Source organism: Phoenix dactylifera, unplaced genomic scaffold (genome assembly GCF_009389715.1).
Source record: "Phoenix dactylifera cultivar Barhee BC4 unplaced genomic scaffold, palm_55x_up_171113_PBpolish2nd_filt_p 001052F, whole genome shotgun sequence".
Taxonomy (NCBI): Eukaryota; Viridiplantae; Streptophyta; class Magnoliopsida; order Arecales; family Arecaceae; genus Phoenix; species Phoenix dactylifera.
In genome coordinates, this window is record NW_024068403.1 from 25,588 (window position 1) to 51,728 (window position 26,141).

The 26,141-nt window shown below is 41.3% G+C and overlaps 1 long non-coding RNA gene across 1 annotated transcript; it reads right to left on the minus strand.

Annotated features, from left to right (window-relative positions):
• Positions 1 to 286: 286 nt before the first annotated feature.
• On the minus strand, positions 287 to 21,117 carry LOC120107868. The gene is made up of 3 exons (XR_005509480.1): positions 21,107 to 21,117; positions 9,850 to 9,854; positions 287 to 407 (listed from the first exon to the last, which is right to left on the minus strand). It is a non-coding gene; the product is annotated as an uncharacterized LOC120107868 (long non-coding RNA).
• Between the last annotated feature and the right edge of the window lie 5,024 nt (positions 21,118 to 26,141).

Sequence of the window (26,141 nt, forward strand, 5' to 3'; positions counted from 1 at the left end):
TTCACACTGTTCCCCTCGTCCTTGCTGTGGTTGTGTCTGGGGCAACTGCGCTTGTTGTTGGAGCAATTGCTGTTGCACCTGCTGTTGCATCTGCATAAGGCCCACTATGGTCTGCATAACCTGGCCTAGGTCCAGTTTTTGTTGTCCTGTCTGAGTATTACTAGCAGGATTGACGACTCTCTCCTGCTGAGGGGTTTACCAACTTGTTGGGGTATGCTGTCATTTTGCGGGTTGGGTGCCTTATTAATAGCTCTGCGAGTAGTCTTTCTCGTCCGACGTGGAGGCAATCCTGACCTATGTCTATCAGATAGCAGCATGCCAATAATAAGCTTACCAGTTCATTACAAGTACATAGAATGGTTGTTACAATCATCATAAACTAACGTCCCAATGTCCCTAGTGTCTACCTATCTACACTCATGTCATGTCAGATTTTCTTATCTTAGAATTTTATCCATTCATGCTCTGATACCATAAAAGTTGTCATGCCCCCGGCTCGAGATCGCGAGCTGGGGGTCCGCGCCAACCGCCGCATATCCGTAGGAAACTCTCTCCACGAGCATGCAAGGCATCTTAACCAAACATCTCAATTATATATACATATCTAAAATAATTCAACTGAAATAAATGCAATCTTACTCCATTGACTAATCTAAATTATATAGTCTCACAGTTCTAAATACGCAGCGGAAGATAAAATATCAATTTAAATAAAGCCTAATCTAGGATAACTTGTGCTTCAGTTCTTCTAGTCGCTCTTCCATTTTAAATTCCCGATAGGTTAGTTCTCAGAATCTGTAAAACAACAAGAAATTGTATAATGAGCTAGACAGCCCAGTAAGTAATAAACACTTAACTAGTCAATTCATAAATAACATAAAATATAAATACAAATTACGATGAATCAACATAATAACATAATCAAATTCCTTTTCAAGCACAAATTCATTAAAATTCGTATTTTTTTAAATATCTATATACATAATTAAAAATCTGATTCGAAACAAATCATATGAAATTGAATCCTAGGTTCTTCGGTATTAAGCATGCTGAATTTTTTTTTTTTTAAAAACCATGGCTGAACCTGATTGAGTTGCCTACGTACCCCTTCATAAGGGGGATCAAGCCATACGTAGTTCTTTTTAAGTTTTAAAATGCAGCCGAAAAACTGAATCAAACAATTTAATTCATGGCATGCTTACAAGATCAAATCTAGAAATCAGCACCTTAAGAACACATAGGATTATGCCGGAATCGTTTAAACAATTATGCTAAAACTTTCATGCATGATTAACTATCAGATCTGAAACTTTAGAACTCTATTCCGATTAATCTCCGAATATCCATCGAATGGATTCTGGAGATAACTCCGTGAGGAGCCCCAAAGGAGGGTAAAATCTCGGGGAATTAGACCTAGACCCTGACTCCAAAATAAAATATTGATGTGGGATTAATACCTTTTATGATGGAAGAAACTTATGGATCTGATCCTTGACTTCGCAGCCACGCACATGAATGGCCTCTATGAAAAGTACACGCAAAGCCCTAGGTAGATCGTCTTCCGCGGGAGTGCTAGCTCGCGCAGGAACGCAGCAATGGCTGAAGCTTTCTCCTTCTAAACACTCAACCTTTGATTGTTCTTCAAGGAGATGGAGGATGGACGTGAGGAAGAAGGAGAAGAAGGGATGGAGGACCTTAGAGAATTTTTTCAGAATTTTTTGAAACCTCTAAATATGGTATATTCTTGAACCCAAGGCATGGGGGTTTTTTATAGCCAAAAGACCACCCCCACGCCTCACACCTATTTTAGCCAACTAATTTGGCTGATAAAATTCGCAAAAAATTCTGGTGGTTTGGCAGCTAAGAGGAGATAAACATATCCAAATTTCGTGCATTTTGGATCCCTAAAAGATAGGAATTCATGCATCCAAAGTTCAGCTGCAGACCACCCTATTTCATGCACCATGCAATCCCTACAAATTAGGAAATTCATCTAAATCTTTCTATAAAGATTTAAGGTGCCATTTTTATAGGAATTATAGCCCCATGCCTCCTCTCTTCTCACGCCAATTTTTGGCCAAAAATAAAGAGGATAGGCATAGAAAATATTGGGAATCAATTAAGGTGTCATTCTTCTCCAAGAAGATAAGGATGGGTTCCTAAAATTTAGGGATTCTTCTCCTTATCCAATTCTGATTATTTGGACTCATAATCCTCATCAAATAAGGTCTTCTAATTGATTTGGATCAAGCCCAATCCAATTAGGTCAAGTCCCATCAATTGGGTCAAGCTCAATCTACTTGGGTTGAACCGAATCCAATTAGGTCAAACCCTGATGCAGCCCAAATTGAATCCTATTCAATTTGGCTCAACCTAAGCCCAATTACTCAATCAAATTGAGTTCATTAGCAATCTAATTGCTAATTAATCCTTCAATAATTCAATAATTATTTTAATACAATTTTTGCTTTGGATAATTTGTCAATTGAATTGACCAAATTACCCCTGAATGATTCTTAATCATCAATCAGCCATTTGATCAACCTAGAAACTTCTATGCGTGTGACCTCATAGGTTCGAACCTAAGCCGGTAGTATAGGAACGTCTTCCTATACTAATCGATGTGACCATCTAGCAATGGTACCCGATGTCCGGATAGGCCGAATATATACAAAGCAAATATTCTGGAACCCTGGACTATGGTTACTGTATAATTCAATCCCTTTGACTTCTAATGCCAGGATGACTTAGAGCTCACTGTCAACCCTATAATTAGTACATCTATTATGTGATTAACTTTAGATATCCTGTGACTCCTCACTAGGATTACCCTGGCCAAGGTTTTGCTAAATTAATCACAAGACATTATCTCCTGTTTGCAGGAGGGGTCAATTCCATCTCGACTCACAACTAACTACGCAAGTACTTGACTGCACCCAGTGACCTTCCGTCACTGAATTAAAAATTCAGGTAGTCCGGTACCAAAGTACAGTGAGTTGCTTGCTAGTCACAGGTTGCGATCTCAGTCAGAGGGCCAAACTTATACCCATATCCACTCGGAACATCTTTTGACAGTAGAGCGTTCCGGAATTGGTCACGTTCAGTGAAATGTACTCCTACACTTCACCTGTATGGCATACCAGTGTTTCCACACTCCTTGGTTAAGAGGACAACCAACGTATATGTCACACAATGACATAATCTCGATAATGTTGTCGTCCTAGTAACAACATATCATTTGGTTGCGAGCAAGTTTAAGGACTCAAAGATAAATCCTCCTTTATCATAACATAAGTCCTAAGGACTTCATCATATAAGAGTTCATTTGAAGATGAAATGATGAATAATGCCAAATAATACTTTATTAATTTGTCAATTTATTTACAAAATTCAATCATTAATATGCTGACGATTGACATTTAGGATACAATTCCAACAACTCCCACTTAGCCTAAAGCCAATCGGCACAGTATCTAATACCCATCTTCGACTTGTATTCGTTGAACTCTTTGATGCCGAGGACTTTGGTAAATAGGTCAGCCATATTTTTCTTTTGTTTCAATTTTCTGTAGAATCCGCCACTGTGTGCTGCTTGGAACTCTTCCAGCAGATAGCACCAACCCTTAAGAGTGAAGATATATCCCGACACGCTCTTGCTATCATCTTGATCTGACTGAAAACTTGAATCGGTATATCCCTCAAGTTTTAAGTCAGAATCACCGTAGACAAGCCACTGATTTTTAGTATTTCTCAAATACTTAAGGTTGATTTTACAACCTTCCAGTAGTTGCTACCTGGATCAGACTGGTATCTACTCACTACTCCTAGTGAGTATACCACGTCTGGTCTAGTACATATCATGGCATACATTATAGATCCCACTGTCGAAGCATATGAAATTTTATCCATACTCTCTCTTCTTGAGGGGTTGTCGGACAATCCCTTTTAGAGAGATTAATTCCATGGCCCATCGGAAGATAGCCTTTCTTAGAATTAATCATACTGAACCTCTTCAGTATAGTATCAATGTATGTGGATTGGGATGATCCAAGTAATCTTCTAGATCTATCTCTATAGATCTTCATCCCTAGGATGTAAGATGCTTCTCCCAAATTCTTCATGGCAAATTGAGATGATAGCCAAACCTTTATTCCTTGTAATGCAGGAATGTCATTCCCGATTAAAAGAATGTCATCCACATACAAAACAAGAAATATGATAATTGAACCATTTGCCCATTTATAAATGCAGATTCCTCTTCATTCTTAATGAAGCCATATGTTTTGATTACCTTATCAAAACGTATATTCCAACTCCGTGAAGCTTGCTTTAATCCATAAATGGATTTTGAAGCTTGCACACTTTAGACTCATCTGCAGATGTAAAATCTTTAGGTTGTATCATATACACTTCTCTTCTAAATCTCCATTTAGAAATGCGGTCTTTACATCCATTTGTCAGATTTCATAGTCTAAATGTGTTGCTATCGCAAGCACAATCCGAATGGACTTGAGCATTGCCACAAGAGAAAATGTCTCGTCATAGTCAATACTATAACTTGACGATAATCCTTGGCAACCAGACGGGCTTTATAGGTCTCCACCTTTCCGTCTATGCCCCGTTTCCTTTTGAATATCCACTTACACCCTATGGGTTTAATTCCTTCGGGTGGGTCAACTAATGTCCAAACATCATTGACCTTCATGGATTTCATTTCGGATTGCATGGCTCCAAGCCATTTATCAGAGTCATACCTCTGCCATTGTATCCATATATGTGATCGGATCCTCATCGTTTTTCATCAAGTTCGATAGGATCCCCATCCCGGACCAAGAAACCGTAGTATCTGTCCGGCTGATGTGGTACTCTACCCGATCGCCTTAATGGTGGCATCTAATATGGGTTCTGGATCTGATCTAATCAAATCCGACTCAACTAGTTCAGTAGATGGTGTCGAATCTTCTACATATTGAACTTCCCTAAGCTCAACATTAGAGCTTTTAGTTCCTTCCACTAAGGAATTCTTTCTCTAAGAAAACAACTCTATTACTTACGAACAACTTTTGTTCTTTAGCAAAGTAAAAGTAATATCCTTTAGTTTCTTTAGGATAACCAACAAAGAAACATTTGTCAGACTTGGGTTTGTCTGTCTTTAAACGTTTGACGTACGCTGGACACCCCCAAACCCTAAGGTGAGAGAGCATCGGCTTACGTCCAGTCCACATCTCATGTGGTGTTTTATTTACAGACTTACTTGGAACCTTTATTTAGAATGTAGCAGGCTGACTCAAGAGCATATCCCCAAAAGGATATGGGCAGATTAGCAAAACCCCATCATGGATCGAACCATGTCTAACAGAGTTCGATTTCTCCTTTCTAATACACTGTTATACTGTGGTGTACCAGAGGAGTCCATTGGAGAGAATTCCATTTTCTCCTAGATATTGCAAAAACTCACTGGTGAGGTATTCACCTCCTCGATCTGATCGAAGAGTTTTAATACTCTTTCCAGTTTGTTTTTCTACTTCATTACGAGTATAATTTGAACATTTTCAAATGCTTCAGATTTATGTCTCATTAAATAGACATAACCATACCTAGAAAGGTCGTCTGTAAACGTAATGAAATATGAATACCCACCTCTAGCATCTGTACTCATTGGTCCACATACATCAGAATGTACAAGGATCAATAAATCACTGGCTCGTTCATCTTTTTCGGTAAAAGGTGATTTGGTCATCTTACCAAGAAGACATGACTCACAGGTTGTCAGTGATTCACAATCATTAACATTGAGAATTTTCTCTTTACTTAACCTGTTCATCTTGTTCTTATTAATATGACCTAGCCTATGATGCCAAAGGTAGACATCCATGACATTATCTATTCTAGGACGCTTACTTGACGTGTACATTACATTAATAGGTGTGATAACAAGTAGATGCCATTGCTCAATTGTCCATGTATTACAGTAACACCATTCATAATGATATCACAAGAACATTTCTTTATTGAGATTTCATAACCGTTTATGGCCAAAAGGCCTACGGAAAATTACATTCAATAAGAACGTAGGAAATAGTGACAATCACTCAAGACAACTACATGAGAATTGAAAATAAGTTTGAGATTTCATAAAGCAAGAACTGGAACAGATCTTCCATCTCCAACATTCAGGAATTCTCACTGTTTTCAAATCTCTCATTGACCTGAAGTCCTTGCAACGAATTGCATATATTAAACGGACTTCCAGTATCTAATACCCAGGTCGAATTATCACATATAGAGAAATTACAAGGTGTTATCATATAAATACCTTAATCAGCAACTGATTGCCCTTTTCTCTTGCTTGGCCTGTTCGGATCAAGTGAGGCAAGGTACTGAGGATAATTCCTCTTCTAATGCCCCTGCTTCTTACAATAGAAGCATTCTGCCAGATTGTGGTTAGCCTTAATCTTTTTGGTCTGACTTGGCTTAGCACGTTGCACCTTTTTCTTTTGATTCTTATTTTTCTTCTTTCCCTTTCTTAAAGGTACCACGACCTCTGGACGAACCTCCCACTAAATTCACCGACCCTTTTAGGAGTTGGTGATCCTTCTCAAAAGTTTGTAGTAAACCCAACAATTGGTGATAATTTACTACCAGTTTCGTCATACGAAAGTTGGTGAGAAATGGGCAGTACGAACCAAGAAGAGAATTCAGTATAGCATCCTTCCCCAATTGATTATGTAGGGGAAATCCAAGAGTGCCTAGGCGCTCGATTAACTCAATCATGTACAATACATGATCGGTCACCGAAGCCCCATCCTTCATACGTGCGCTGAAAATAGCACAACTAGTCTTGTGCCTTTCAACGTCATCAGGAATACCGAATGATTTATTCAACACTTGAATGATGTCTTCCGGCTGCGCATTCTCAAAACGCCTACTAAACTCATCATTCATTGCAGTGAGCATAATGCAACGGACAAGTGATATGATCACTGAGCCACTTCTGATAAGTGTCTCTGACTGTACCCCGTGCATTAGCAGCGGGCTGCTCAGGTGCCGGATCTGTTATCACATAAAGATCATTCATGCTCTAGCACAATTTTCAGTTTTCTATACCAATTATTGAAGTTGGGACCAGTCAACTTGTCATTATCCAATAATGAGCGAAGTGACAAATTAGTGGCCATTTCTGTATAAAAGAAAATTTGGCTATTAGTATATGAATTGACTAAACACATTAGACTTGGACTTTAGTCTAAAGTACTCCCACTATTTTATACAAATTGGTAGCCTCTACCTCCAATTCGAAAAAATTACTCCTTATTCTTTAGTGGGCACTAGAACCCAATAGATCGCATATAGGCCCGAGTGTGGCTCGCTAACCCATATGCACCTATTGGTAGGTTCTTAACCAATTGCTTCACCAAGCAACTTCTAGTGATTGATTTTGCCCTAGGTTCTTCGGCAGGCGTGTGGCGCCTCCACCGAATACCCTAGTCAGGTCCAACCATTAAATGATAGGGTTAAGTCTAATCAACTAATAGACGACCAAGCCCGAGTGTGGCTCGGCTCACCTGACCGCCTATTGAAGGTACACTTAACTCATCATATATTGAATGACAATTCAATGCTTGATAAGTACCAGGCGTGTCGCGCCTCCAATAATTATCAAAACATTGGACCCATTATCATCCCAACTTAATGGGAGGCTATGACCTAGTTATCCCCATAACCATTTCATTTTAAGGACCTAATAATTTTAGAGGATTTCATAATTAGGATAGATGAGAAGATTCCGGTTAGTCTAATTTCTCCCACTGACTTCACCAAATCAGATTAGACTGAAACCGGTTAAGGAGGCACCTAAATCAGTCAAACTGATTTTTCTTATAGGCATGGGCTAACTCGAATCATTAAGTGATCCAATCAAAATGTGATTGACCATGTCGGCCAGGTAAGTGAGATCGGTGGAAGGATATGCCATTAACTCGACAAAGACGAATCAGTGCGAGTAGCTCCCAATTAAAAACCACTGGTCAAAACTGCCAAACTTACCTTAGACACCGACTGGTTAATCAATTTCGATTTGATTACTCAAATGACTCGGGCTACACCTCTGAGCCTAAATCAAGTTTCATCTTGGTCTAATCAAAGACATGAACTTGATCCATCTACAACTATTGTAAATTGACCTAGAATTTTCTTGACCTAATCTAGTTACTACTTAATTAGATTTGATCAATTAATTCTATTTGTCCATGTATGATTCTAACCTTAGGTCTAACCCAATCCTAGGAACTTGATTCAAGCTAACCCATATGCCCAAAGAATTATGCAATGTCAATTAATTGAGTTACAATTCTATTTCATAACACTTAATTCTCAATTAAGTTTAGACTTATGAAAGTTTTGATCATTGCATATTTCTTTTTAATTACATATTAATTACAATCTTTCAGTTCTTAAAATACATTTTTCAGATCTGAGTTTTTTGTAATTAATCACATGTAATCAGATTTAATTCATATTTAAGTCATTATGTTTTATGTTCATGCATCACATATACATAAACAACATGAATTAATTCAAACAACATACATCTTATGTATTTATTTTTTTCACTTTTATTTTCAGATCTGATTTGTTCATTAAAATCAGAGATCATATGAATGATAAACTTTATTTAGATCTAATCTAAAACAATATTATGATTTCAGATTTATTCATGTTACTAATCCTAACACAAACATGCATCATATGCATCCAAAATTTCAGATCTAGTTAATCATGCATAATCAGCAATTAAATCAATCATAAAAATACTTTAGATCTAATCTAAATATGTTAATGATTTCAGATTTAATTTACAAGAATTAAAACATAAAAGTTTAAACACGAACCTGTCTCTGATACCACTGAAAGTGAATCCTAGTTCTTCGGTATTAAGCATGCTGAATTTTTTTTTTTTTAAAAACCATGGCTGAACCTGATCGGGTTGCCTACGTACCCCTTCATAAGGGGGATCAAGCCATACGTAGTTCTTTTTAAGTTTTAAAATGCAGCGGAAAAAACCGAATCAAACAATTTAATTCATGCATTGCTTACAAGATCAAATCTAGAAATCAAGCACCTTAAGAACACATAGGATTATGCCGGAATCGTTTAAACAATTATGCTAAAACTTTCATGCATGATTAACTATCAGATCTGAAAGGTTAAACACTCTATTTCGATTAATCTCCGAATATCCATCGAATGGATTCTGGAGATAACTCCAGTGAGGAGCCCCAAAGGAGGGTAAAACCTCGGGAATCGGACCTAAGACCCTGACTCCAAAATAAAATATTAATATAGAATTAATACCTTTTATGATGGAAGAAAACTTGTGGATCTGATCCTTGACTTCGCAGCCACGCACATGAATGGCCTCTACTGAGAAGTACACGCGAAGCCCTAGGTAGATCGTCTTCCAGCGGAGTGCTAGCTCGCGCAGGAACGCAGCAATGGCTGAAGCTTTCTCCTTCTAAACACTCAACTTTGATTGTTCTTCAAGGAGTATGGAGGATGGACGTGAGAAGAAGGAGAAGAAGGGATGGGAGGCCCTCAGAAATTTTTCAGAATTTTTTGAAACCTCTAAATATGTATATTTGAACCCAAGCATGGGGGTCTTTTATAGCCAAAAGACCCCCCCACGTATCACACCTAATTTAGCTAACTAATTTGGCTGATCAAAATTCCCAAAAAAATTCTTGGTGGGTTTTGGCCAGCTAAGGAGGAGATAAAACATATCCAATTTCGCTTGGATTTTAGGATCCCTAAAAGTAGGAATTCATGCGTCCAAAGTTTCAAGCCGCAGACCCACCCTATTTCATGCACCATGCAATTCCCCTACAAAGTTAGGAAATTCATCTAAATCTTCTAGGAAGATTTAAGGGCCATTTTTATAGTAAGATATATTCCCCACGCCTCACTCATCAATCCTCACGCCAATTTTTGGCCAAAAATAAAGAGGATAGCGTAGAAAATATTGGGGATAAATTAAGGTGTCATTCTTCTCCAAGAAGATAAGGATGGGTTCCTAAAATTTAGGGATTCTTCTCCTTATCCAATTCTGATTATTTGGACTCATAATCCTCATCAAATAAGGTCTTCTAATTGATTTGGATCAAGCCCAATCCAATTTGGATCAATTCCATCAATTGGGTTCAAGCTCAATCTACTTGGGTTGAACCCAATCCAATTAGGTCAAACCCTGATGCAGCCCAAATTGAATCCTATTCAATTTGGCTCAACCTAAGCCCAATTACTCAATCAAATTGAGTTCATTAGCAATCTAATTGCTAATTAATCCTCCAATAATTCAATAATTATTTTAATGCAACTTTTGCTTTGGATAATTTGTCAATCGAATTGACCAAATTACCCTGAATGATTCTTAATCATCAATCAGCCATTTGATCAACCTAGAAACTTCTATGCGTGTGACCTCATAGGTTCGAACCTAAGCCGGTAGTATAGGAACGTCTTCCTATACTAATCGATGTGACCATCTAGCAATGGTATCCGACGTCCGGATAGGCCGAATATATGCGAAGCAATATTCTGGAACCCTGGACTATGGTTACTGTATAAATTCAATCCCTTTGACTCCTAATGCCAGGAATGACTTAGAGCTCACTGTCAACCCTATAATTAGTACATCCATTATGTGATTAACTTTAGATATCCCGTGACTCCTCACTGGATTATCCTGGCCAAGGTTTTGCTAAATTAATCACAAGATATTATCTCCTGTTTCAGGAGGGGTCAATTCCATCTCGACTCACAACTGACTACGCAAGTACTTGACTTGTACCTAGTGACCTTCCGTCACTGAATTAAAAATTCAGGTAGTCCGGTACCAAAGTACAGTGAGTTGCTTGCTAGTCACAGGTTGCGATCTCAGGTCAGAGGGCCAAACTTATATCCCATATCCACTCGGAATATCTCTTGACAGTAGAGCGTTCCGGAATTGGTCACGTTCAGTGAAATGTTACTCCTACACTTCACCTGTGTGGCATACCAGTGTCTCCACACTCCTTGGTTAAGAGGACAACCAACGTATATGTCACACAACGACCTAATCTCGATAATGTTGTCGTCCAGTAACAACATATCATTTGGTCGCGAACAAGTTTAAGGACTCAAAGATAAATCCTCCTTTATCATAACATAAGTCCTAAGACTTCATCATATAAGAGTTCATTTGAAGAGAAATGATGAATAATGCCAAATAACACTTTATTAATTTGTCAATTTCATTTACAAAATTCAATCATCAATATGCTGACGATTGACATTTAGGATACAATTCTCAATATCATATTCATCTCATCAGCCTTTAGCTACGACCACACTTATACCCTGTGGCTAGGCCAGAAACAGAACCGCACTTATACCCTGCGGAGTGGGCTAGAATACCGCACTTATACCCTGCAGAGTGGGCCAAATACCGCACTTATATCCTGTGGTGGGGCCAGAATTGCCAATGCATAACCCCCTATTGGCAGGGTCCAGAACATAGCCAGGCTGAGAGTTCTAAATCTGATGCACATCAAAATTCTTTTGTAACATAATAGATATATCATAATCCGATCTAAATATGCATATACAATGCAAAACAGTAATATAATAATAGTCCGAAAAATATTATTCCAATTCACATATCTATTTTTCATTCAAAGCATCATCTCGTAAAATTCATAAATCACATATAAATTCATTAACAATTTATTCGATACAAAAATAATATTATATAAATGAAGAGTCTAGCGAAGGCAGTTCATTACTTAAATTGAACGCGATCCACAACAAATCCAATTAATCTCACAAATTCCTCGCAGGACCTAATATCCAAAAATTATATTTTCTTTTAAAATTAATCACAATATATATAAAAACTTAAATTTAATATTTTTTCATGGCCGACCCTGCAGGAGTGCCTAGCACCCTGAGTTCGGGTTTGGGTTTGGGTTCATACCCGTAGACCACCCTCTTTCCTTTATTTTACTATTATCATTATTATTATCTTTTCTTTTCTTTTCTTCCCTTTTTTTTTCTTCTTTTCTTCTCTTTTCTCTCCCGACTCCCCTCTTCTCCTTCGGTGAAATAGGTGGTCCCGTGACCCCCCTTCTTCTTCTTCTTCCCTCTCGGTCGGGTCTCCGGGCGGCCATCGTGGCCGGCCCCGACGGCGGCAGGAGGCGGCGAAGCAAGCCCGACCACCCCTGCGGCTGGGGGCGGCGAGCACGCCGGCGCTAATTCCTCTAGCCGAAGCGAAGCATCCCTTTTGGGCCAAAATCCGGCGATTCGGCCGGCTCAAAATCACACCCACCATGGCTATGTTAGAAGTATGCCCTAGAAGCCAATCTGGCTAACACATTAATAATTCTGGGACATAATTTTGTACTTGACTTTATTATTATTGATTAATAAATGGGCATTCTTTTCATTCATATTATTTATGTGTCTATGAATCGTCCAAGGAATTAATAAGATGATGATACATATTCTCAAGAGTTGAGAATTTGAGCCATGTATCATTGGTGATTAATTTCTAAATGCTCCTGATCAATGGATCATCACGAGGACGGTGATCGATCCGATCAGTGCACAGATCACTTTTCTTCTGGATGGACGAGACTTGAGTCCACAGTGTAGGGACACTGAAGTGATAGTGCAGGTGCTTGTTAGAGAACAAGGGTACTGAGCGTGACCAAGACAAGAAGTCACTTGGATGTCTATCCACTCGTCAGTGACTTGCTTGATGTTGCAGTAGTGTGACTGGTCCTTTGACCTGCGATGCTTCGGCTACTCACAGTGAGGTTATTGTAGTTTGACTGTACATATACATGGTCCTCTAGTCATATGGGTCCTTGTAGTGTAGATTGGCTGCAGTAAGTTCACTGTAGGAGTAGGATATGCACTTACATGGAATCTATCGACCTTGATAGAAGAGGAGTGATCCTATGTGATTTGTTAGACTGAGTTCTAAGACCTTGGCCAGGGCAGTAATATAAAGTGGAGAAAAAGTTTTCCACTATCGAACTCGAGTCGAATAAATTTGATATATGACCGACGAAGGGGTTTGACGAGTTATCCATGACCTCCGTCCTGTAGGGATCCACGATAGTAGGACTGTATCACATGTTAACTGCACCTAGAGGTTCATCATTCTATTCTACTGGGTAGCCACTACATGCTGCTAGGTGTCACTGGTGGATGGTGGGACTCACAGGAATTATCTCGATGATCGATAAACCCTAATGAGTAGAGTTGGAATCGTTCCAATCCATTGAAAGGAGTTTTCAATCATATTGTAATAGAGATCACAATATATCTCATTACCAGTCAGAATAGAACCTATGGGGTCACACACACAAGAAGTATTGACCGATCCGATGGTTGAATCATGCTTAGGAATCACTAGTAATCAATTCGATTGATATTTAGTTGAAGAAGGAACAAAGGAAATTAATTAATTGGACTTAAAACACAAATCCTACTTTGAGTAGGATTTCTAAAGTTCTAATTGATTTAGGACTGGAAATCCTAGTTGGAGTAGAACTGGGATTCCTACTTGAAATAGGATTCCTACAATCCTAATTAGATTAGGAGTTTTGAATTAAAATTGGATTCCTACTTGGAATAGGATTCCTAGAAGACCTAATTGGATTAGGACTTCGAATTCAATTAGAGTCCTAATTGGATTAGGACTAAAATTAAATATGTCCCAATTTGGATTAGGGTTTCTTAAGTCACAATTAATTATTAATCTAATGAATCAATAAGACTCCTAATTGGATTAGGATTGAAGAGTTCAATTGAGTCAAATTGATTTAAGTTCTAATTGGATTAGGACTTACCTAGATTGGATCCAAATTGGTTCACCCTTGGTTAAACCCTAATTGGATTAGGGCTAAACCAATTAAGGCCACCCAATCCTCATTAGATGAGGATTAGGGCAACACAAGAAGGAGGGGCTCAAGCCCCTTCTCCTTGGGTTCATGGGTGCGGCAACAAGAGGGGCCGGCGCCCCTCTTGGAATTAATTCAAGGGAGCTCCTAAAAGTTAGGAGCTCCACTTGTTATTTAAAGAGGGCTTTTTGGGGGCTGACCTAATTGAACAAGGAGAAGCCTCTCCTCTCTTGTGCCGTGGCCCTCTCCCTCCCCTTTGCCTTCAGCCGCAAGCAAGGAGGAAGCCAAAGGTGGTTGGCGGATCCTCCTTCCTCTTCCCTTCCTTCATCCCAACGCGGGGAAGAAAAGAAAGGCTGCAGGGGCTTCGTTCTCTTCCTCTATCCCTCCTTCTTCTTCCTCCTTTCAAGCACATTCAAGAGTTGAAAGAAAGAGAGGAGATCAGCCATCAAAAGAAGTCTTTGCAAGGGAGCTAGCACCCCCGGAAAGACTAGAGAGCTTTGATCGGATCTCTGCTTCGTGTGGATACCCGTAGAGGCCGGACACTTGAACGGCTTCAAGCGAACCCTCTTCCTAAAACCATGAACTCAGATTTGCGGTGATCATCTACCCGCACAAGGTGAAGATCTGATCTTCTAATATTTTTAGAAGTTTTTAATCCTTGCCTAACTACGAACGGTTCATGAAACAACGTTCATTCGCGATGAACGTCGATCCCGCTTATGCCGATTCCCGCTGCCATCTGAATTTTTTGAAATATCAGCGGCATGGGCGGGTTCCCAACAGTGGTATCAGAGCCTAGACTTTGTAGATTAAGATAAGAATTAATTATCTAAAGGCTTATTAGATCTAAAAATTAAATGATCATGCATGCTGAAAATTTCAGGGGTGCTGATTTTTGCATGCTGATTTTTATGTGATAAGATGATGATTCTAATTGCATTGTTAATGAGATTACAAAGTTTAGAATCATGATTAGCATGATCAGCAACCTATGTCATGATAAAATCAGTTAGTTTTTAGATCTGAAAATTATAATTGCTGCATGTGGTGATGATCATAGGATTCAAACCCTTTTGGTATCAAATGTATGACCTGCGATGTGATCTGTGATGTCATGTAATTTTTTAGATGCTTGCATGCATCTTGTTTAATGTTTTGAGAGGCCTGCGTGCCTCCTAAAAGGGAGATGTAATTTATTTTTTTTATTTTTATTTTATATCTGGTTGTATTTCTGTGATGTGATGTACGTCAACGATCAAGTTGAAGACAAGGCATGAGATGAACAGGGGTCTAAGCGGTTGAATGGTGATTGGATCAAGAGTTGGTCAAGGATCGAATCAAGAAGGCTTGGAACCAATTCAAGAGTTGAAGACCAGTTGATCGATTGACGTGCATGTGCTTGTAATACGACCTAACTAGAATCCATGATCATCACCTATTTAAAGTTTAGCTTTATTTTGATGCTGCGATTATAACTGCCTGTGATGTGCCATTTGCATGTGATGTGAATGAAAGCCGGGTAGATAGGTTTACATGTGATGTAACAAACCCAATTGAGACCTAAATTAAAACCTCCTCAATCAAGTCGAGAGTGAACCAACATGAGCAAGTCATATTAGACTAATTGATCTAATTGGTGTCTAGGAAAGCATGAAAGGTGGTTACTTAATTAGGACGCTTACTCTCTGAGTAAGGGGAGCCTCCCACCTGCTTACCTGGCCAATTGTTCGATTACCTCTTATGAAGAGCTCAAGTTGCAAACACTAAGACCTGATTAACTAATATTAAGTCAATAGGTCTTCTACTGTAGTAGAGCTGCTAAGGCCTTTCTGATGTTGATTTGTCTCGGCTGGATACAGTGGTCAAGTTGCATCGGGGGGCTGGACCTCTCTATAGACATGAAGATGTTTGTAGGTAAAGGTGGGGTTGGGCACCAATAACTGTTAGGTGAGGACCCAATGACGACTTTATTCCTACGGTTATACGGTGGGTCTGACTTAACTAAGAAATGGGACCAATACTGTTAGGTGAGGTCTTCATGGCTTAGAGACCAAGTAGCACTGCAACATGCTTGAGAAGCATTGTACAAGAGTTGTACATTCATCAATCTATGTGTCACCAATAACTGTTAGGTGAGGTGGCATATAAATCGGTGGGACGCAGTACCCACTAGAAACCCTAGTCGTGTGGGATTTCCGTTTTCCTACCAGAGGAGTGTGAGGAATTCGAGAAAATAGTGAGAGTTACATTTGTTCTAAAAGACCTTAGAACATATTAGGATCAAGTACAAAAGTCTAACTAGAATCTTTACTCTCTGAGGATTATAAAGTCAGCTTCTAGACTCTTAACTCATATCCTATAGAACAACCGTTTGACCAAATCCAATTATAAAGATTGGCTCAGCAAATTTCAAAATTAGTTTTGAATTGTGAGAAATTCGGGTATATGCTAGACCATGGAATCCCCACTGTTACCAATCCGTCCGATCACTGATCAGCGTAAGACGCTTGTTAAGTGGACGAACAATGACAATAAAGTTAGGTGCTGCACAATGGCATCCATGTCCAATGAATTACAATGCCAGCATGAGAACATGAAGACTGCCAGGAACATATTAAATCACCTGCAAGAGTTGAATGGCGATCAGAGTCGCGCAGCATATTTTGAAGTGTCCCAAGAGGCTCTTCAAGGCCAAAGATGCGCGATGGGCAGTCTGTCCATGTTCATGGTTTGACCATGATAAAGGACTTAAAGAAGCTTGAGAAGCTCGGCATGACCATGCACAAGGAATTGCAAACGGATTTGATCCCACAATTCCTTCTAGCTTCATATGAACAGTTTATAGTAAATTACCATACGAACAAGACTGTATGCACCAAAATAGAATTGTTGAATAAATTGGTAACTAACTTAGGGACCTTGAAGAAGTTCAAGGGGCATCGTTTTCGCTGTCAAGTTGGTTTCTACTTTCAAGAGAGAGTCTATTTGGAAGAAGAAGAAGCCTGCGAAGAAACAGAAGACTAAGAAAACACCAAGTAAGAAAGTTCCAAGAAAAAGGCCAATTGCAAGAAAAAGTGTTTCCATTGCATCATGGACGGCCATTGGAAGAGGAACTGTCCTACATGGGAAGCATAAAGAACATGAAGGGGTGACAGACCTTCAGAAGGTATGTCAGATATGCTCAGGATACTTAGGGACTGTTACCTATTGCTAGCAGAAATTTGATTTCTGTATTTTATTTAGCATAGAAAAATTTTTATTTGAAAAAATAAATTGATTCAACATGGTTTTATGATTGACAGTCTCTATCACATATATATGGATGTATCTGTGAATATATCTGAGCAAACAGTGAATACCATAGGATCTAATAGATCCAGAAATGAGATAAATCTAAAGTATTTGTGGCACCTCAGGCTTGGCCATATAGGAGAAGATAGAATAAACAAATTGGAGAAACATGAGCTTTTGGGCTCATTGACTTCCAAGTCATATTTGATTTGTGAATTCTGCCTTCAAGGAAAGATGGCCAAATTATCCTTGTAGGACACAGGGAGGTCCACTGAAATACTTATCCTAGTACACACTGATGTGTGTGGCCCATTCGATGTGCAGGCTAGGGGTTATAATTTTTTACTTCATTTACCGATGATTACTCACGGTATGGATATGTGTATGAGACACAAATATGAAACTTTTGAAAGGTTCAAAAAGCTTAGATATGAAGTAGAAAAATAAGCACAAAACTCATTAAGGTTCTTCGATCAGATCGAGGAAGTGAATACCTTAATGGAGAGTTCCGTGATTATCTCAAGGAGAATGGTATAGTTTCATAATGGACTCCTCCTGGTACACCTCAGCTCAATGGAGTGTCAGAGAGGAGGAATCGGACTCTATTGATATGGTCCAGTCCATGATGAGCTTCACTGATTTACCCTTGTTTCCTTAGATAGATGCCCTATTTTCAGCTATTTACTTGTTGAATAGAGTTCCCTCTAAATCCGTTCCTACCACTCCGTATGAGATATGGCATGGTAAGAAACCAAGTCTTGGTCATCTCAAGATTTGGGGATGTCCGGCCCACATCAAGAGACTACAGGCGGACAAACTAGAGGCTAGGACCATAAGTGCTCGTTTTATATGGATATCCTAAAGAGTCATTAGGATACAATTTTTACGTCTCAGAGGAGCACAATGTGTTTGTGAGCCGTCATGCCATCTTCTTGAAAACAGTTTATCCTTGCTAGAGGCAGTGGGAGGAAAATTGAGCTTGAAGAGAAAGTCTCTGAAAAGCAACGAGTCATGGATCCTATCGAACCCATTCATACAGAGCCAGTACACGATGTCCCTCGACCACCTCGTAGATCTAGTAGGGTCTCCCATCCTCCCGATAGATACTTAGGTATACTAGAAGAGGATACCGAGGAAATGTTCCTAGTGGGAGATAGGGATCACACGCAGGATCCCAAAACCTACGACGAGGCGATATCTGATATCGATTCCGAGAAATGGTTGGAAGCTATGAAGTCAGAGTTAGACTCCATGCATTCCAACCAAGTCTGGACCTTAGTAGATCCACCAGAAGGTATTGTACCTATTGGATGCAAATGGATCTACAAAAGGAAGATAGGTTCGGATGGAGAGGTAGAGACCTATAAGGCAAGCTTGTGGCGAAAGGGTATAGTCAGCGCGAAGGGCATTGACTATCAGGAGACCTTTTCACCTGTAGCCATGCTGAAATCCATCCGAACATTGCTTGCCATTGCAGCATTTCATGATTATGAAATCTGGCAGATGGATGTGAAAACTGCTTTCCTGAATGGATATCTTGATGAAGACATCTATATGGAACAGCCTTTGGGTTTCACTTCCAGTGATGGAGATCACAAGGTCTGCAAGCTGCAAAGGTCCATCTATGGACTAAAGCAAGCATCTCGGAGTTGGAACACTCGTTTCGATGACGCAATCAAAACATTTGATTTCATCAAAAATGAAGAGGAACCGTGTGTTTACAAAAAGGGTTAGTGGGAGCGCTGTCGTATTTCTCGTACTGTACGTGGACGACATCCTCCTGATAGGGAATGATATTCCCATGCTAACCTCGGTCAAGGTCTGGTTGTCAAAAGAGTTCTCCATGAAAGACCTTGGGAAGCATCCTATATTTTGGGAATAAAGGTCTATAGAGATAGATCTAAAAGGATGCTTGGCCTATCACAGAAGATGTACATAGAGGAAGTGCTGAAAAGGTTCAGCATGGAAAATTCTAAAAGGGGTCGCTTACCCCTAAGGCATGGAATTAATCTTTCCAAGAAGATGTGCCCCAACACATCTGAAGAGATTCAACGCATGAGCAAGATCCCCTATGCATCAGCAATAGGGAGCCTCATGTATGCCATGCTATGTACATGACTTGATATAGTACATGCTGTGAATGTCACGAGCATATGTCAATCAGATCCAGGCAAAAAGCACTGATAGCTGTGAAGAACAGTCTTAAGTACTTGAGAAGAACTAAGGACATGTTCTTGGTCTTTGGAGAAGATCAGAGTTGAAGATAGAAGGATGCACACATATTGATGATAGAAAGTCTACATCAGAATATGTGCAATGGTGGTTCAGTAAATTGGAAGAGTTCCAAACAACCGATCATTATAGATTCTACCTTAGAAGCTGAATGTTAAGCCGTCTCTAAGGGTGCAGTGGAAATCTTTTGGTTTAAAAAGTTCATTGCAGAGTTAGGTGTAATGTCATCAGATGTCATAACACTCTACTGCGATAACAAAGGCACCATAGCACTAGCTAAGGAGCCAAAGGTCTCACCAGAAATCGAAGCACATAGAGCGGCAGTTTAACCTAATAAGCGACTACCTCGAAAGAAAATAAGTAGAGATCAGAGAGTAGACTCCACAGAAAATGTGGCGGACCCATTCACTAAGCAGCTAAGTCGACAGAAAACTAAACGCATCTTGAGAAGATGGGGCTTAGGTTTATGGCTGATTGGCTTTAGTGCAAGTGGGAGATTGTTAGAAGTATGCCCTAGAAGCCAATCTGGCTGACACATTATAATTCTAGGGACATAATTTTGTACTTGACTTATTTATTATTGATTAAATAAATGGGCATTCTTTTCATTCATATTATTTATGTGTCTATGAATCATCCAAGAAATTAATAAGATGATGATACATATTCTCAAGAGTTGAGAATTTGAGCCATGTATCATTGGTGATTAATTTCTAAATGCTCCTGATCAATGGATCATCACGAGGACGGTGATCGATCCGATCAGTGCACAGATCACTTTCTTCTGGATGGACGAGACTTGAGTCCACAGTGTAGGGACACTGAAGTGATAGTGCAGGTGCTTGTTAGAGAACAAGGGTACTGAGCGTGACCAAGACAAGAAGTCACTTGGATGTCTATCCACTCGTCAGTGACTTGCTTGATGTTGCAGTAGTATGACTGGTCCTTTGACCTGCGGTGCTTCAGCTACTCACAGTGAGGTTATTGTAGTTTGACTACACGTATACATGGTCTCTAGTCATATGGGTCCTTGTAGTGTAGATTGGCTGCAGTAAGTTCACTGTAGGAGTAGGGTATGCACTTACATGGAATCTATCGACCTTGATAGAAGAGGAGTGATCCTATGTGATTTGTTAGACTGAGTTCTAAGACCTTGGCCAGGGCAGTAATATAAAGTGGAGAAAGAGTTTTCCACTATCGAACTCGAGTCGAATAAATCTTGACATATGACAGACGAAGGGGTTTGACGAGTTATCCATGACCTCCGTCCTGTAGGGATCCACGATAGTAGGACTGTATCACATGATACTGCACCTAGAGGTTCATCATTCTATTCTACTGGGTAGCCACTACATGCTGCTAGGTGTCACTGGTGGATGGTGGGACTCACAGGGATTATCTCGATGATCAATAAACCCTAATGAGTAGAGTTGGAATCGTTCCAATCCATTGAAAGGAATTTTCCAATGATATTGTAATAGAGATCAAATATATCTCATTACAGTTAGATTAGAACCTATGGGGTCACACACACAGAAGTATTGACCGATCCGATGGTTGAATCATGATTAGGAATCACTAGTAATCAATTCGATTGATATTCAGTTGAAGAAGGAACAAAGGGAATAAATTAATTGGACTTAAACACAAATCCTACTTTGAGTAGGATTTCTAGAGTCCTAATTGATTTAGGACTGGAAATCCTAGTTGGAGTAGAACTGGGATTCCTACTTGAAATAGGATTCCTACAATCCTAATTAGATTAGAGTTTTGAATTAAAATTGGATTCCTACTTGGAATAGGATTCCTAGAAGACCTAATTGGATTAGGACTTTAAATTCAATTAGAGTCCTAATTGGATTAGGACTAAAATTAAATATGTCTAATTTGGATTAGGGTTTCTTAAGTCACAATTAATTATTAATCTAATGAATCAATAAGACTCCTAATTGGATTAGGATTGAAGAGTTCAATTGAGTCAAAATTGATTTAAGTTCTAATTGGACTTAGGACTTACCAGATTGGATCCAAATTGGTTCACCCTTGGTTAAACCCTAATTGGATTAGGGCTAAACCAAATTAAGGCCACCCCAATCCTCATTAGATGAGGATTAGGGCAACACAAGAAGGAGGGGCTCAAGCCCCTTCTCCTTGGGTTCATGGGTGCGGCAACAGAGGGGCCGGCGCCCCTCTTGGAATTAATTCAAGGGAGCTCCTAAAAGTTAGGAGCTCCACTTGTTATTTAAAGAGGGCTTTTTGGGGCTGACCTAATTGAACAAGGAGAAGCCTCTCCTCTCTTGTGCCGTGGCCCTCTCCCTCCCTTTGCCTTCAGCCGCAAGCAAGGAGGAAGCCAAAGGTGGTTGGCGATCCTCCTTCCTCTTCCCTTCCTTCATCCCAACGCAGGGAAGAAAAGAAAGGCTGCAGGGGCTTCATTCCTCTTCCTCTATCCCTCCTTCTTCTTCCTCCTTTTAAGCACATTCAAGAGTTGAAAGAAAGAGAGGAGATCAGCCATCAAAAGAAGTCTTTGCAAGGGAGCTAGCACCCCGGGAAGACTAGAGAGCTTTGATCGGATCTCTGCTTTGTGTGGATATCCGTAGAGGCCGGACACTTGAACGGCTTCAAGCGAACCCTCTTCCTAAAACCACGAACTCAGATTTGCGGTGATCATCTACCCGCACAAGGTGAAGATCTGATCTTCTAATATTTTTAAAAGTTTTAATCCTTGCCTAACTACGAACGGTTCATGAAACAACGTTCATGCCGCGATGAACGTCGATCCCGCACATGCCTCTTCCGCTGCCATCTGATTTTTTTTGAAATATCAGCGGCATAGGCGGGTTCCCAACAGGCTAATCACCAAGCAAGGAGAAGGAAAAAGCTTACCTTAGCCCCGACGAAGATCCGACGCCTCCCTTCCTCTCCGGCGGCGATGAAGAAAAAGGGTCACCCATGCTACTTGGCTCTCCCTCTTCCTCTCTCTCTCCGGCAATGCGAAGGAAATCTCTCCCCCTTCTCCCTGGCGGCTCTTCTCGTGGTCTTAAGGAGGAGAGGAAGCCCTAAAAACAGGGCTTCCTTCTTCTTCGGGATGGAACCAGTCCATCCCGTCGCCTCATGTGCGTCGCACGTGAGGCCGGGGTTTTGGGACTGGGCCGGTCATTTGGACCGGGCCCAGTTCCGGGGTCTTACACTAATAATACTTGCTAAGATGGAGTAGAAAAATAGTTTCTTGGTCCCCTGATACAATTTTCATAGAAAAGGTGGCTGATGCATGCAATAGTTTTGCTTTGGCATGGTGTTAGCCATTAAAGGACCTATATTTTCTACTAGTTGTTTAAAAACCTTTTAACCTGAATCAATGTATCTCGTGAGAGCGAAGAAAATATGTTGCTTGCAGAATCGTGACACTTTGCTATTTGAGATATTTTTTTAAGGAAGATTTAATCTTCTTAATTATGGACTAATGTCAAAAATAGGCTAATGGGAGGTGTTGCTGGAATTTGGACCCGGGGGCGATCGATGGGCCAGGAAGGAGGAGCTCCGGTGAGAATCGGGGTGCGGCAGTCCGGCGGTGCGCGACGTCCTCCAGGTGACCTGCAAGAAGCCGGTGGCCGGGGTTTCCGGCTCCGGCACTCCGATGCTTAAGTCAGAGGGGAGGTATAAACGGAGATGGAAGCCAGAAAACAGGATTTCAATCCCCCTCCTAAAATGGAGGAGTTCCCCTTTTATAGAGTGTGCCGGGTTACCTGCGATGTGACAGGGCAAATGGTCTTGTCGTACAGTTTGGCCCATGCAGTGGCATTAATGCTCAATCATGTGAATCAATGCTATTACTGTAGGAGATTAGGCCAAAGCTCTTAAGTCGTGTGGAGTTATGCCATCATTCGTAGCCAAGCGGGGTTTGCCGTGAGAGGCTCGATGTCGTAGGCAACGTGAAAGCCATACGCTTTAATTGTTGAGTAGGCTGAGGGCCTGCAGTGCCATGCGCTTTGATTGTTGAGTGAACCGGATGTCCGCAGGACCCATACACATTAATTGTTGATGAAGGCAAGACGTAGTCTTTCGGTCAGGCTGCGGGAGGATGTGGGCCTCAGCGCGATAGGTCGGACGTCTGGGTTTGGTAGAAGCTATTCGGATGCTTCCAGGTCGAAGGGGGTCTGCTCGACCGCCCGCAGGTCGGATGGGGCTGCTCGGTTGGCCCCCGCTTGGAGGGGATCTGCTCGGTCAGCCCCTGCTCGGAGGGGATCTGCTCGACCGACCCCTGCTCGGTCGGAGCGGTGACGTCTTCCCCCCAAACACTACCCCCCGACTTCCGAGCTCGAACTGCTCGCAGGCTCGAGCGCGGAAAGTAGTTTTGGCTGCGTTAATGTGGATTGGGGGAATTTTGAATTATTGCGCGTTTCAAGCGCCTTTAATGGGCGGCGTCTCTTTTTCCGAAAATATTCATCAGAGGAGTACCCTTTCATTTTTCGAAGCGTCCTCGCATCGTGGGCTTCATGCATGAGACCACACGATCCGACGAGATGCTTCTATATTTGAAGCGTCGGGTCCGAACTAAACGCCGCGCATTAATTTTCAGGGTTGACGCGTGTCATGATCTGAGCGGGGAGCAGCCGCTCCACTTTCGCAGATCTGGGCCGTCAGAGGGTTTATATATAAATCCCTTCTTGGCCATCTCCGATTTTCCTCCCATTGTCTTCATCCTCTTCCCATCTCCTTCTCAGTCCGAAGCGGCCGATCCTCCATTATCTCCGGCAAACCCCCACAGGTGTCCTTCTTTTCATCCACCCGGAACCCCTCTTCCCTTCTCTTCTTTCTCTTTCTTTTTCCTAATGGGTCCTCGGTCCGAATGAAATCAGGTCCACAATGAGTGAGTTGGAGGTTGAGATGGTCGAGGAGTGGTTTTTTCCTCGGCGAGGGTTCCGTTTGGAACCCGCTGGGTTGGGGGATCAGGTAACGAACCCCCCCGTAGGTCGGATCGGAGTGTACTTGAGGCACTCTAGGCCGGCCTATGGTTTTCCTTCCATGGGTTCGTGAACGAGTTGCTTGGGGAGTACCAACTTGTCCCGACGCAACTTGCTCCGAATGCATGGAGGACGATCATCGGGTTCTTGTCATTGTGTATGGCATATGGGATCCCGTCTTCTGTGAATGTCTTCCGGCGGCTCTTCATGTTGAAGTCCAATCCGGAAGACGGAGAGTGGCTCTATACGCCCTTCGGACGGGCCGGCCACTCTTCCAGGGCGCTCCATCGTCCATTCACGATTGGAAGAAAAAAATTTTCTTTTTGGGTTCCGAGCGGACGTGGGGGTTTGACCCTAGGTGGAGGCCGAGCCGACTCAAGACCGCCAACAAACTCCATAGGCTTTCCACGCGCAAGCAGGGGATCCTTGACGCCGTTCGCGGCCTCGGGGATGGTATTCTTCTGAGCGGCCTCATAAGCAAGGATGCTTTAGTCAACGTCGGCCTGAGCTCGGTGATCGGTTCTTTCAATTTTGAAAATAAACCACGCAATAGCACGTATCCTGTAGGATAGTGATTACGGGTGTCGGTCCACAGGGATTGAAGAATAAGTTATTTTTTTAAAAAAATAAATCAAGAAGAAGGATTTGCTAACTTGATTTAACTAAATTAATCTATGAGTACGAATTGAAATTTATCAAAGTAGATAGATCTAGGGTTTGGAATCCACCGCGTAGCATTGCATTAGGGACTGTGTTCTTAATTTTTATCTTTTGGAGAGGCATGCAAATTGGCTACAAGCCTTTTAAAATAAAAGCATAAAGAGTGTTAGGAAGATCCATCTTCGGTGTAGCATGAAGTGTCTACCTAAGTATGCTAATCTAGGGTGCAGCACACCTCATCTTCCTAGGCATGGATCATCTTAGACTACTTTAGCAAACATGAATAGTAACTAGCATGCTCAAAGTTTAAATATCATAAAGGAATATTTCATTAAAAATTAGAATTTAAACAAGCTCCAAAAACATTAAAAGAGTAAGAACTACAATGCCCTGATACATCGCTAGGGCTTCATCCAGCCGTAGACTAGACGTTTAGCCGAGCATGGCTTCCGGACAACCTCTCATCTTCAAATGAAATTGACCACCTCCCATTATTCCCAAAATATCACAAAACATTCTCTTTCCTCCCACCCTCTTTCTCTTTTTTCTTTATTTCTCTTCTCTCTTCTTCCACGCACAGCTTTCTCCTTCCTTTTATTCACCGAAACAGGGGTCCCCTGTTTCTGTCGAAGCCCGCTCCCCCCTTTCTCTTCTTCGTCTTCCTCTTATAGCTCGCCGAAGACCAGCGATGGATCCTGAGAGAGGAGGAGGGCGTGATGCTGGGAATGATCTCGGGCGAAGATGGAGCTCGAAGGCGGGTGCCGATCCGGAAGGAGATGGGTTACCGGCTCGTTGAATGCAGTCGGTTGGGATCGCGGTGAAGGCTGAATCATAGGGATTGGAGCTGGGAATCGATGGGAGGAACGCGGACGGCCGGATCTCGGAGAAGACGGAGGAGCTGCTCGCTAGTGTGCTCGTTGGATGCAGCTGGAACGGGCTGATGCAGAAGAGGCTGGGATCTCGGCTGCTGGGAAGAGGGCTGGCCGCAGGATCGACGGGGAGACGCCAGAGGCGTCACGGGCGGAAGAGGAGGCGGAGGATCTGGATCTGGCTG